Source organism: Trachymyrmex septentrionalis, unplaced genomic scaffold (assembly GCF_001594115.1).
Source record: "Trachymyrmex septentrionalis isolate Tsep2-gDNA-1 unplaced genomic scaffold, Tsep1.0 scaffold87, whole genome shotgun sequence".
Classification (NCBI taxonomy): domain Eukaryota; kingdom Metazoa; phylum Arthropoda; class Insecta; order Hymenoptera; family Formicidae; genus Trachymyrmex; species Trachymyrmex septentrionalis.
Genome location: NW_017306059.1, coordinates 4,387,073 through 4,400,587, shown reverse-complemented (window position 1 = coordinate 4,400,587; position 13,515 = coordinate 4,387,073). Strand labels below are relative to the sequence as shown.

At 32.1% G+C, this 13,515-nt stretch overlaps 2 protein-coding genes across 2 annotated transcripts in view; one reads left to right on the top strand and one right to left on the bottom strand.

The window, feature by feature from the left end:
- LOC108755384 (calcium uniporter protein, mitochondrial) overlaps positions 1-13,515 on the top strand; it is a 62,345-nt gene that overhangs the window by 36,120 nt on the left and 12,710 nt on the right. The window lies entirely within an intron of this gene.
- The window catches only part of LOC108755380, a 31,363-nt gene that overhangs the window by 11,101 nt on the left and 6,747 nt on the right, over positions 1-13,515 (bottom strand). The window lies entirely within an intron of this gene.

Here is a 13,515-nt window from a genome sequence, read left to right as displayed (position 1 = left end):
TAAAAAAAAAACCGATTGAAAGCATGGAATGTAAAACGCTCTTGCTTGATACATCAGAAATAAATTTATTCTACACAAGAGAAATAATATTTTCTTGTGTAGAATAAATTTATTTCTGATGTATCAAGCAAGAGGGAGAAGACAAATATACCTCGAGCTTCCACTTTGTTGAAACGAACTAAATTTTGCTTTGATGTAGGATAAATGGAACAAACTCACGGTACAAGTTGTATACCGTTGGCTGTACTCACTGTATCAAAGTTTCAGAATGTATAAATATGATATTGCAAGCTGGGAAAAAAGACAAAAATGCTTTATTATTCGCACATTAAACGTTGCAACAGACATTTTTGCACATCGAGCATTTATTCTGTGTGCAAGCTGCGATAGAATTAAAATCAATCGTGACTTCCGGTCAATAATAGTCTCTATCATTGCACCTGCATTCAGGCAGCACCGCGCAAAGAAATGACCAAGGGTTTGCACGTAGTGAAACGCGACGGGAATATCCTACGTGACCGGGCCGGAAGAAGTTCCGCAGTGTGAACAGTCGATGGTTAACATCCGACCGACGACGAAGTCGGTTGTCTCCATATGACTTCACGGGTCGAGGCGCACCCGTCTTATATCGTGGCATTTATAAAATGAAACTGCGCAATAAAGATACATAATCTTGCGTATTAAAGGACTTACGTTAGCCGTGCATAAGAAAATTAAATAGAACAATTTATGCCATAAATTAGGATATATAGTAATTAATTACTTTCTCCTTCATTTATTCTTCTTATTGACATTAAAATAGATCGTGACGTAAGATTTTTTCCGAAATATACATATAATAATTTTTTAAACGAGTAGTTGTTCATGTAGATATATTAACAAAAGAAAAATTATGCTCATTCTCAACACAACATTTTCACTTTATCTTTTTTTCTATTATCGCGCTCAACTGGAAAAATTCACGTTAACATAATATTCCCTTGCTTCCCTTATTCAGCGTCGTCGAGTTAAAATTGCGAACTTAACGAAGAAAAATCGTACAATTGATTACACCGGATATAAAAGAAATAAATTCGAATAGCCGGTGTGTTTATGGTTAGGACAGCTTGAATGAATCACCGTATAGATCTTTTTTATCCGTTCTTAAATAAGAAACGTTATAACCTTGGTCCTCTGCGACTCGTGTCTCTAGACGTCACTGGCGAAAACAATGATTATGCAATTTCACATAACCTGGATACCGTGAACAAGGTCTACCACCATGACTAATTGCACCGAGTCTAATTCATTAAAATTGGGGTCAAGATTAAGTAAGGTGATCAGTGACATAAAGTATAGATTTTTTTTTTTTTCTTAGGTAAGGCATGGATTTTGGTAGATAATTTTATTTAAAACAAAAGTGCATTTTTTGTTAGAAATAAATCATTGAAAAACTCAAATTGAAGTATCAGATCACTGAGTTATCGATTTGTATTCTTTTTCACGGAGCATCCTGTGGTCACACAAGAGTCTCTACTTGACACACATGCCGTGAAAGACACTTGGTATCGTTGGCGCACGCGATGTGACATTAGATAAATTAATCCAGATAACTCACGGATTTCCAAATGGCCCTTAAATAGCTGACACAATGAGAACAGCGATAAAACACGAGCTGATGCTGAGCCGATAACGATTCTTGTTCCTTGTACGATCCTTCTCGATAAGAAATTTGTTTTTTTAAATGATCGATAGTTTCTTCGAATAAATTCAATGAAGACCAACTTCTGCGTTTATCGATAAAGAAAAAGCTCTAAACACGAGAAAAGATTCGGCACACTCGCGATTGCGCGGAATCGCATACCGGATGCTAAGTTTCGGCACTTGCTGGACCGTGTCGAGAGCGGGCGATTGTTAATCTTGTGCGAGATGCTTTATCGGCCTGGGCGGCCGGTACCGGGTCTTCACTTTCTCGTTTGCGCACTGACTGGCGAAGAAGTATTATTGTACCTGCAGACCGATCGCCACCTGTTCCCGCTGGTACACCTATCTACGTAGTGGGAGCAGGATATACTTTAGCCAGACAATGACGTCCTCGAGACTACGATCGTGGTACAACAGTAATCACGCAGATAAGTTACACACTTCGAAAATGAATCATAAATTAAGCTTACATAACAGATTTTGGAAGTTTACTTACGAGAAATTATAATAAAAGGAATCTCTGTAACAAATTTCTCGATTCATACAAATATATTTTATACCTTTTTCTATCCTGTAAATTTATTATTTTTCAAATAATATAATATATTTAATGGCTGGATTATTGATTAAATTATAAATTTCAATTATTATTCAGATTTAAAAATCATTATTTCAATGAGATTATATTACAATAATGTATTATAAAATTAATAAATTATTCTGATTGAAGTATCACATGTTATTTGACATTATTAAAATGTAAATTATTAAAAGCATGATAAATATAACATTGGTGTCATTAATAAATATAACATTGGTGAAAACGAGTTTTAATTACTGAGTATGTTACACACATTTAAAAGAATTAGTCGATAGTGCTATATTTGGCAAGGACTTAAATACATGATACAAGCACTGAATTATTTATGAAGTCATGCGTGACTGTAGAAAAATAGACACGAATTTTATAAAATTGAATTCAATTTAATGTATCTTATATAAATATATTAATCTCGAAACTTTTATAGATTTTAATAATTTTTTAAAAATATTAGATTATAAATATTAAATATATATAACGTTTTTGTAATATTTAATCTTTTACATTTATAGGTTTCGATATTTAAGAGTATTAGAGCATTATTTCTGTCACAATTAAATTTCGATGTCTAAATATAGAAAATATAAAATTATGTTTAAACAATATATTTGCTCGCAGAAAGATAAGAATCTTTTCTACAGTAACCTCTGTCATTTTAAGTCGATAGAACGTTCTTCAACGCTTTACTTTAATGCATGAGGCTGAACCTTTCCAATTCACAAAGTAGTAAATAGTCCTCGAAAGTGATAGAGTGCAGAATTCCAAGTGGCAAGAGATCCCGAGTGTTTTATCTAGAGTACTTCGTTCGCGCACAGATGCTTCCAAGGTATCCTTTGAAGGTATCTCCTTCGTTATCTTCCGTTTCTCGAGGTTATCATTTCTCTTTCGCGGTAGCGTGTTTCTCGTGTACAGAGTTTAGTTCGCTACTTCCTGAAAGCTTAAACTTGCGACATTGCATCAAGGACATTGCGCATATACCAAGTAGAACGGCGCTCTAATATCTGACGTAAAATCAAAAGAAATTTTTCTTACAACATAAACGTGCGTCAATCGGCAAATTAATGTGAATTACAACTTAGATCGTATCTGGAATTGATTCGAGCATGATACTATCGAGAAGATAATTTAAATGAAAGTGCAAAAAAGTGGAGATACCTATAGTATATATTAGGTTGAGTAAAAAGTCATCGCGTATTTTTTAGCTCAAAGTTGTATATACAATATCTTCGTCAAAAATGAATGAAATTCAAATTTAAAAAAAGGGTTTTAAAGCTTGAAATCTCTACTTTTAAAAGCTTATCACATTTTTTAAGTTTATATGAGTTTGATAATTTTTACATACCAAAAACTACGAGCTGAAAAAGACGAAAAATTTTCTTCTCACTTTGTGGATTTGTAACGTGTCCAAAACGAATTTGAGAAAATTTTCGATTACCTATCATGAAAGCTTGATACTTTCCCTACAAAATCGTTTTTTTTAAATATTCCTACGACTTTTGATTACTGAGTTATCGCGGATTAAATAAAAGAATTATTTTGACTTTAATTGCTCATAACTCCATTAAAAATTGTCGTATCGTATAATTTAAAAAAGAGATTTTTAAAGCTGAAACTTTACTCTATCAAGATATATTTATATTGTTGGTAAGAAAGTAATTACGGTTTTTACTGATAGATGTCTTTTAAAAAAACGCGATGACTTTTTACTTAACCTAATATATTTAAGTACGATTCTTTATACTTTCATTTTACTTTATACGTCTGCTTTTGTTAGAGTTAATTTATTTGAAAGGGACTTTTTTTAAGTATGTTGCTTCTACTGTTAAAACATACCGTAAATGAGCAAATGAATATTCATGAAAGAATATTCAAATGTTAAGAACTTCCATTTAATTTTGAACGGAAGTCTTTTCATCTCACTCATAATTTTTTTCTGGTATTTATTCATTTGTAATAGTTATATTGTCTGCTGTATTGCACAAGGATTGTGATATTTATTAGATTACGTATATTTTTTATTACACATATTTTATATTTACGCATTATATATTGTATTTCATAATATTATTCCTGCAACATTATTTTAACTACATATGTATATATATTAAAACCCTCTAACAATTTTAAGTAAGAACAATTGAATTTTCCAGATCACGGTTCATAAAATTATATAGAATATATTTTGTCGCTACATTTTACGATACGTTGTACGATAATAATTTTAATTATTTTAGAAGTAATTTACTTATTACAATAAACATGAGAAATGAGAATGCATAGATGTATAGAAGTTTAATAGTTTTCAACCATCATTGTTTCTCATCGTGGTTAATGCAGGTCTCTCGTGATCCACTGAAGTTATCTTCAATTAGCACTAGATAGGAACATCATCATAAAAAGATGCAAGCAACTTAGATAATTAACAAAGGACACGATAATACAATTATCATTGTACATATCTTCTGCGCAAGCTTCATTTTTAAAATGTTAAATTATAATGGCAAATTATTACGAAAATAGAATCAATCTTCTTTAAATCTTATTTATTGAGATTTACAATTTTGTTAAACGTTCAAATAAAACTACAATTAAAATTTCATTGCTCCATTTTATAATATCAATATATGAATGAAAATGAACGACATGCCAGCTCTCATAAAATGACAGAAGCCAATATCACGAAATAACACATTTTATTGTGGATCATTTATTAACGTGCGGGATTCACTTACTATCGCAATTTTCTTTCGAGAGAAATGAGAGCATTGTGAGCCACATACGATAGGATTCCGTTTTGTGTTCCAAGTCGACTAACGTTCAGCAAAACCGCGAGGAAGAAAGTGATCATACTTGGTCTAGGGATCGCTTGCATGCACGCAATAGTGGATACTGTATAGCTAGATAGCTATATAAGATAGTTCAACTTCTTGATTTCTTTCCTGATTAATTTACCTTCCGTTTCACCACGCATTTCTCCACAAAATCTTTTTTGATAATTCAATCCCTCGATAAAGATATAACACGATACATCACGCGTTAAAATAATTATGAATGTGCCCCAAAAAATACCAAATGTCTTAACATTTACACTATTAAAATTGCAACACCAAAAAGGATTTTAAAGTGGTATTTATTTAGAAGATTATTTATGATATATAGGATTTAAAAGTATGACTTGGTATTTTTATTGGAAGTATAAAAATACTCATTTTCATATTCTACTGTGATCTCAAACAAGAGATTGGACATCATTTAGACAACTTTTAATTGGTTTGCTTGGTCCGCCATTTTCAGAATAGTGCTTAAGATATAAAATGAGATAGACGCATAAGATATAATGCATAAATATCTATCTCATTCTATCTTAAGCGTTTGATCTGCCATATTTAGGATATATTTTAGGACATCCAATCTTTTACTGGAAGATTTTTATCATGATCTTCTACAAATTTAAATTTTTATTCAATATGTTTATACGTTTTTTTTATTCTTGCAATTTTAATGATCAGTATAATTAACATCTATGTGTTTGTACATAATTAATATTTAATATAAATATTATTTAATATAAATATGTCATTTTTGTTTTATATTACTATTAAAATTATTTTTATTGTCTTCAATCTTAAATTTATATACTAAATAATTTGTTAAATTTAAATGAGAATGCTTTAAAAGAGAAAATGAAGGAAATAATTTACACTAACGCTCAAAATTATTTGCTCACCCCAATTTTTGTATATATGTTTTTCATATATTTGAATAAGCAATAAGTTAAATTGTTATTAAAGTTAATCTCACATTAGTGAAGCTTAAGGATCCTTGTGCTATATCGATTAGAAAAAAGCACGTTCGCACTTTCGACTTGCGCGAACTTTTAATCGAAGTTTCAAGTCGAAGAATTACGACACGTTTTACTTGGACTTTTATTGTATTAACTTTGACGTAGCGAGAATGGATTACGAAAAATCGATTATTTTTTTCCGCGAACAGAACAAGTATTAAATATCAAACATTCGGAAAATTCAGCTCTTATCGCAATCCTTTTACCTCTGAACAAAGTTTCGATATGAAAGCCATTTGGGAAATTCTAACGAAATTCTCCTTAAAGTTGAGAACAGAGAAAGAGAATGAACTTTCTATATTCCTTTACACTATCAAATCGTTGGGTAAGAGTAATGGTTTGCCAATTCTATCACTCGCCTATCGAAGAGTATTATCCACAAGGCGTGGTGCATTTAGGTACATTTGAAATTACTTAAAAGCCATTTCTTTTCATATCTTGTTGGTCGTAATAGCTGCTTCTAAACCGTTCAATATCGAGACCTCAACACAAAAGTTAAAGGAACGTTACTTCCTTGAATATAAATAGCTAATCACGTAATTAAGATTAACATAAATAAAAGTAAGAAAGAGCCAAGTAAAATATATTGTTTATATTCATGAACGAATGATACGGATCTACGTTTGCAGCATATTCGTGGAGATTCGATCATACTTTTGAGCACGGAATGATTATAGTGGTGCTCGTGGCATGTAATTTTAACGACGCAGCATTCGAGTGGCGTTTTAACGTATTGTACGCTTTCTCTGACGGCTTAATGTAATGCTCGCTTTTTTGTGTTTCTCTCAAAGAATGATCTTTGGATCGAATTTAAAAATATATTTGTATATATAGTAATATTTCTTGTTTTCGTTCATCTTTCTTTTCTCTTTTTTCGTTTTATTTCACTTTTTTTGGCGTTTAAATTCTCAAGGTAGGGGTTCTCACCATGATAGGATAATTTTTATTCACAGTTTATGTATGTTATAATTTTTGCTGTCTCTGAGGAGGGCTGAAAAGTGAGTCGAAACATGTAAGCACGTTAGTGAATAAAGAAGTTTCACACTTCATAGATGTATTATTCGCACGACGTCTTCTGCGCTTAATTCCTACTGTCCGTATCCTTTCGAGTTCTTTGTATAATATATGATATGTTTCTAAAGTATCGCGAATCAAACTGATCAAACAATTTCTAAGACAGTTAACGAGTTAAAGACAGTTAAATAAAATACAATATAAACTAAAGTAGAACAGAGTATAAAGCAAGAGCAGAATAGAGAATGAAACACTAATTCAGCGAAACTAACCTCACCGGGAAACGGAACTAAAAGTTCCCCAAGGAACTTTAAAGTATACATGCAACACTGTCCTAGAATTTTGAATCGTAAAGAAATTTTAACTATATAAATTTTTAATGCTTGCTACTCTCATGTTAAAAGAAAGCTTGATTAATGATTTTAATACTATGAAATATTATATTTGAAAAACTCGTGCAAGAACTTTTTTATGGAAAGAATCTAAATATTTTCAGAAGTACCTCCAAATATTTTTTGATTGTGGATCAAGATGAATAGGAACAGCGAAATGCAGTCAGCCATGCAAATTTTAGAAGATTATTTTTTAAATCAAAATATCCAAAAACCAGGGCGATTGAGAATCAGCGTGGTAATTAATAAAATAAATAGAATAAAGATTTATGATTACATCTTGCGTATTAATTATCACGCTGACTCTCATTCGCCCTAGTTTTTGAATTTTTTCATTGTTGATTTTGGCAAAGTCCGTAAGAAGATTACATTATTATTATTTTCTTAAGTTTTATACATTTTATAAGTTTTATAGATTTTAAGATGCTAGTAGTATTAAATAAACAATCTAGATTAATTTGGGAAGATTATTGTTATTTCAGTTATTGTGTTGCAAGTCCGAAAGTAATCGGCGCGTATCATAGATCTGGGATAAATTTCTTAAATACATTTACTTAGAGAAAATGACTAGTATTTTAAAAAAATATATAGCATTATTTTTCTGATAAATCAAATAAAGAGTCACTGAGCAGTTTTGTCTTTTCAACACAGCCAATAGAGTCCAATGATAACCGAATATGCGATGAATAAGCACGCGCGTGCACAAAAATTGTACACGCTGATAAAAAAATGCCTTCTAATAAAAAATAAGATTCTTTTTATAATACACTTTTGTCATATTGCTTATTTTTGGATATATCTGTAAATTGAAAATGATCAATTTTTCAACATAATATTTTCTCTTTTTTTTTAGCTTTTAATGTAAATTCAAGGAATTCGATTCGTTTTCAAACCACAGAAATTCGATTCTCTTTGATTCATCGTAAAGATTTCAAATTCGATTCGATTCGACCTCACAAATGCTTGATTCGCCCATTTCTAATTTTAATATACATTAATGTTTTTGTTTTGCTTTTGATTGACATAATTTACCTGAAGTGCGCACAATTTCCTGAGCGTCCTTCCGGGCCGAGGATGTACTCAATAAATCGGTAAAGGATTATTTCACTTCGCACAGGATATTCGCGCACAATGGAAATTGTGATTGAACGACATCCCGGGTTTGTCGTTGAATGCAACCGATATGCAACTGGGGTATCAAGTCAAAAAAGACGCAAACAACCACGGTCGTTCCATCCCCTCTGCGCGGTTTTCAACCGATGAATCATAAGGTTGTCGAGGGAACTACTTCACCGTGTGAAACGAAATGTGTACACCGGGTACAATTGAATGCAGTGCACATGAGTGACCCCCCAAGTTCACCTGCCTTCGTTCTTTGACGCACCTGGTCGCAGTGATTCGTGCGCTATGCAAAGAGTAGTACGGAGCGCGTCGTCGTCTACCCTTTCACTAATATTGTAGTGATAAAATTTTTTCAAATTCTATCGCGGAAATTTTCTAACTTTGTTTGACATACAATTTTATTGAAATGTAAATTAACAATTGTTTGGAACACGAATTTCTTGTAATTTATATAATTGAATCATATACGTAATATCAAACGCTGAAATATCAAAAATATCATCATCAAACCTTTAAATGAATGAAGACTCTTATTGATAATTAATTTATAATATATCTTGAGCAATATTATTATCGATAATTATTTTGTTTATCAGTATTCTTTCTCGTTACGAATATTGCGAACGATAATTATCAGTACAAGCAATTATACGAATGTAATAATTGCGTTCAACTGTAAAACTTTGTACTTTCGTACGTGAAATGATCTTCACCGGTTGTTCTTCCGCTTCTCACCATTTTCCACGAAACACTTTTGAGAATCAATTATGTACTAACCGATAGTAGATGGAATCAATTAGGCTTGATTACCTGAAACGTCATTAGGGATTCCGCACAGCCGACGATCCGCGGTTTATCGCGAGAGAACTACGGAGAAATTGATGCTTTATACCAGAAACGCGACGTGAAAGCGAGTAGTAATGTGAAGTGATACGTATGTAATTTAATCCTCGGTCATTGACACTTACAAAATTTAGAGTTGCTTGATTCACTTTCCACTGATAATGACCAAGGAATACTATTATAATATACATTGTTAAGGAACATTAAATTTTATTATTTTTGCCATAATATAATTTACCTTTTATGTCTTTTTTCATTTATGGATCCTCTGATCTATTCATCGATACTTTTTTAATAGCAAAATTTAATTAAATTATTAATAAACGTTTAATTAAGTGATTAAGAGAGAGAATTCAGATCTTTAAAGACAGTTGGAAAATAGGTATTTTCTTTTCTATAGTATTATAGTATAAAAAAGTACATCGTGATGAACTTTTAGACAAATATTTCTTTAAACAAATAAATAATTCTTTAGCTAAACAATTGTAGACTCGCTTAGCGAATCAACAATTAGCTTTTTGTATTTATATGTACATTTTCTATCGCAATTTATATATGCGAGCACAGTAAAGCAGGTGTTCAAAACTGGGTCTTGGATGGACCAAGAATCACTCTTACCTAATCTAGCCATCGATTTTAATGTTACCGCTTCAAGGATGGTTGCTTCCTTTACGTAACGATGCGCTCGTGAAAAAAAAACATTGTCTGTGTAATAAAGATATTATTACGTAAGAGCAAGATCTCCGCGAGGCCAATCGCAAATTGTATCTAAGTCGAAAGCATAACAAAGTTCAGGACTTCATCAATCACGTGGAGCCTCCGTGTTGACGAATGGTCGCGTCAGCATCTCGTTAGAACAATTGGAAACTTCGACGAATGATTTAAATTTTATGAACCGACAATGAATCGTGCTTGTATTTGTTACAACAAATGAACAAGATAGGAAAGTAGATTATTTTGTGGTTTTTCCCGCTACGATGGAAAGGTCAGAAAACGAGGCCACGAACCGACAGGAAATTACACAATAGAGAGCACGTTCCTATTCTCACAAGGGAAATTCTGTATATGTTGATAATGTTTTTTAACGAGGACTTGATTTTCTCGTTGTATCAACGAATATTTCCTCTCGAGTATTTCGTCTTACGGGATGTTATCCTCGTTGCAAAATATATCAAAGCGGCATGTTTAAAGGAGCTTCATCTACGTTATAACGTGATTACAAAAGCCTATTTCTCTACTGATCGTGAAATTACGCGTATGTGTGTAAATTGCCACGCTAATGCGTCATTTTAAACATGAATACATCTTGTCACTACGTTTACCAAGCGGAATTTGACGACGGTTTGCAGTAAGAACTGAGCCAAACGAGACAACTCCCAGAATAATCCAGTGATATTTCGAGATGACGGCGGACGTCATTACGGACTCTCATTTTGCTGATGAACTAAGTTTCGTAGAATAGTTGCATTATGACATGCTACGAACAACCATTGCGATATTGAATAAAAAGCTGATCATTAAATTAGCATAAATCTTTATTTAATTTTTTGTGACATCTGCTATTTACAGCAAATCGAGAGTTCAGAAGATGTAATTTATTTATATCTTTAAATTAAAAACTGTATTGCCAAAAAACTCAGCATTAGCCTTATTTTTTGGTTCTTTTGCTCTTTTAACAATATATCGGTATATAATTGTTTAGATATTGTGTATAAAATGTGTATTAATTAAATTTTTTTATGCAATTTAATATGCAAATTTTATATATCTAAAATATTTTTGATAACATTTTTCTATAAAAATATTGTGCTAAACTGATAAATTTTTGTAATAATTTCTGATGCATATAATCTAATATTTAGTGAGAAGAGTTAACTCACAAATAATGCATGGACTTTCTTGCAATTTTAAATTATAATACCCACACCCATTTGAAAGCTATTTTTATGCACTTTTGCAATATGATGATGACTCATTAATCTAAAAAAAATTTGTATTTTAATAAAACAAGTTATTAATAAAAATATAACAATTTTGCATAATAAAACTGAAGACTTCGTTTAAAAAAGGCCGCATAACAAATATTTACATAGATATTCTCTAAAATTTTTTATATCTCTGTCCTATATTTTTTTCATTTTTATTCCCATATTTTCATATTTTTATTCTAGAGAATTTGTCAAAAATGTCAAAAAGCGATAAGATTAAATAAACGAGACAAATTTAAAAAATCCTAAAAATGTTAATGGAATTAAAAGTGAAATATTTAACCGCTCGTACAGCCTTTTTAGAACGAACGTCTCTATATCATTTGCGATCTACCTCGATGTTCCCATATCACGGTCGACGAACTCCATCGTCACCTGGCAGTAGACAATCTTGACAACGTACATCGCGGTTCGAGCCGCTGCGGCACTTCGCACTGACGACACTTCGCACCGTCGGTCCTCTCCTCGCGTTGCGAGTGATTTCCGATGTGCAGGAGACACACGCGGCTTGTCAAGCCCTTTGTGTCGTGTAGTATGCACGTGTGCGTACGTATCACCAGGAGAGAGGAACGGGGAGAAACGGTTGGAAAAGGAGGGAAACGGAGAGTAACTGAGAGAGAGAGAGAGAGAGAGAGAGAGAGATATTCGGATGCAAAGACGGATATCCGGTGTTCCGCTACTACGATCACGCTACGACGCATGCTGCCGCTAATTAGCGATACCTCGATGGATCGCGCGGATTGTTTGACGCTGATTGATCCTGTTGAATAATTGCCTAATATCGCTTCGATAAATATCGTAAATCAATATTGTTATACATACATGAAAGAGGATATTATCTCAAAATTATTGTAATTATTGCAACTACATTTCTGATGTCTTTCTTTCGATTATCATAATATATCAATATTGTTAGATATATTTATCTGAAAACATGTTCATGTTGAAACGTAACGTTGCAACTATACACGTATTATTATATACGTTCGAATTACTTTACAGCATAATTACTCCTAATGAAATCTAATTGAGTAATAGCAAACACGATAATCTGGAAACACAATCAGGTTGAATCTATCTAGGAGATAATCCGCCAATTTAATTTTAGAGATAGAAATTTTGCCATTCAAGCTCTGTTTAAGATGCATCGCATTCATCAAATTTACACGAAGCATAAATTAAACTAATTAACAAAACAACAGGTTTGCAAAATTGTTATTTACGATAGCTTTTGTGACGAAAATTAACCTTGTACACTTATGGTAGAGTTATAAGTCGACACAATTTTTCTGAATTGTGAGAGCTTGTTTTAATTTTACGGGATTAATTGAAGCAGATTACACAGCATAGTTGGAAAGTATCATTTATAACTGAATGATATTGCAAAACGCCAACGCACATGAATCTTTATTTGGTTCTCAAAATAAAACGGGAATTTACGGTTAGCATTTTGCAGTCTCTCCTCGTATAAAAAAAAAACGTTCAGACAAAGTCGCGTAATTAGACCACAACCGTGTTAATAAGCTTTGCCTGACCGTGGCAATACGGCAGTAATTAGCTATTACTATTACTAATTGTGAGGCATCGTCTGAGAAACTATAGTGAGACGAACGGGATTCCAGATCTCAAAGTACAGAAGCTCGGAGTGGCACGGGCTAAATTTTCCGGGGATCTTTTAAATTATTCGTGGCAACCTTGTCCCAGTTTAAATTGACTCTTTTATCTCGGTTTTTTGCGATCATGCAGAATAATCCAAAGGAAAGCTGCATTTATTGCTTTTAAGCACAATATTTTCTATTTTGTTCATATATGTGTTGGTAGCGGAAGTTTGTAAAATCCCATACAGGAACAATAAATTTGTCTGTTTACTAAATGTAATACACAGATAGAATAAAAACAGGTAATGTTAGGGTTATTGATTATATTCAATAGGGATTTATTTTTATTTGTTAATTTTGAAAATAAATAAAAATAAAAATAAATTCTTATATTGAAAAAAAATCTATATATAAAATAATATGAAAAAAA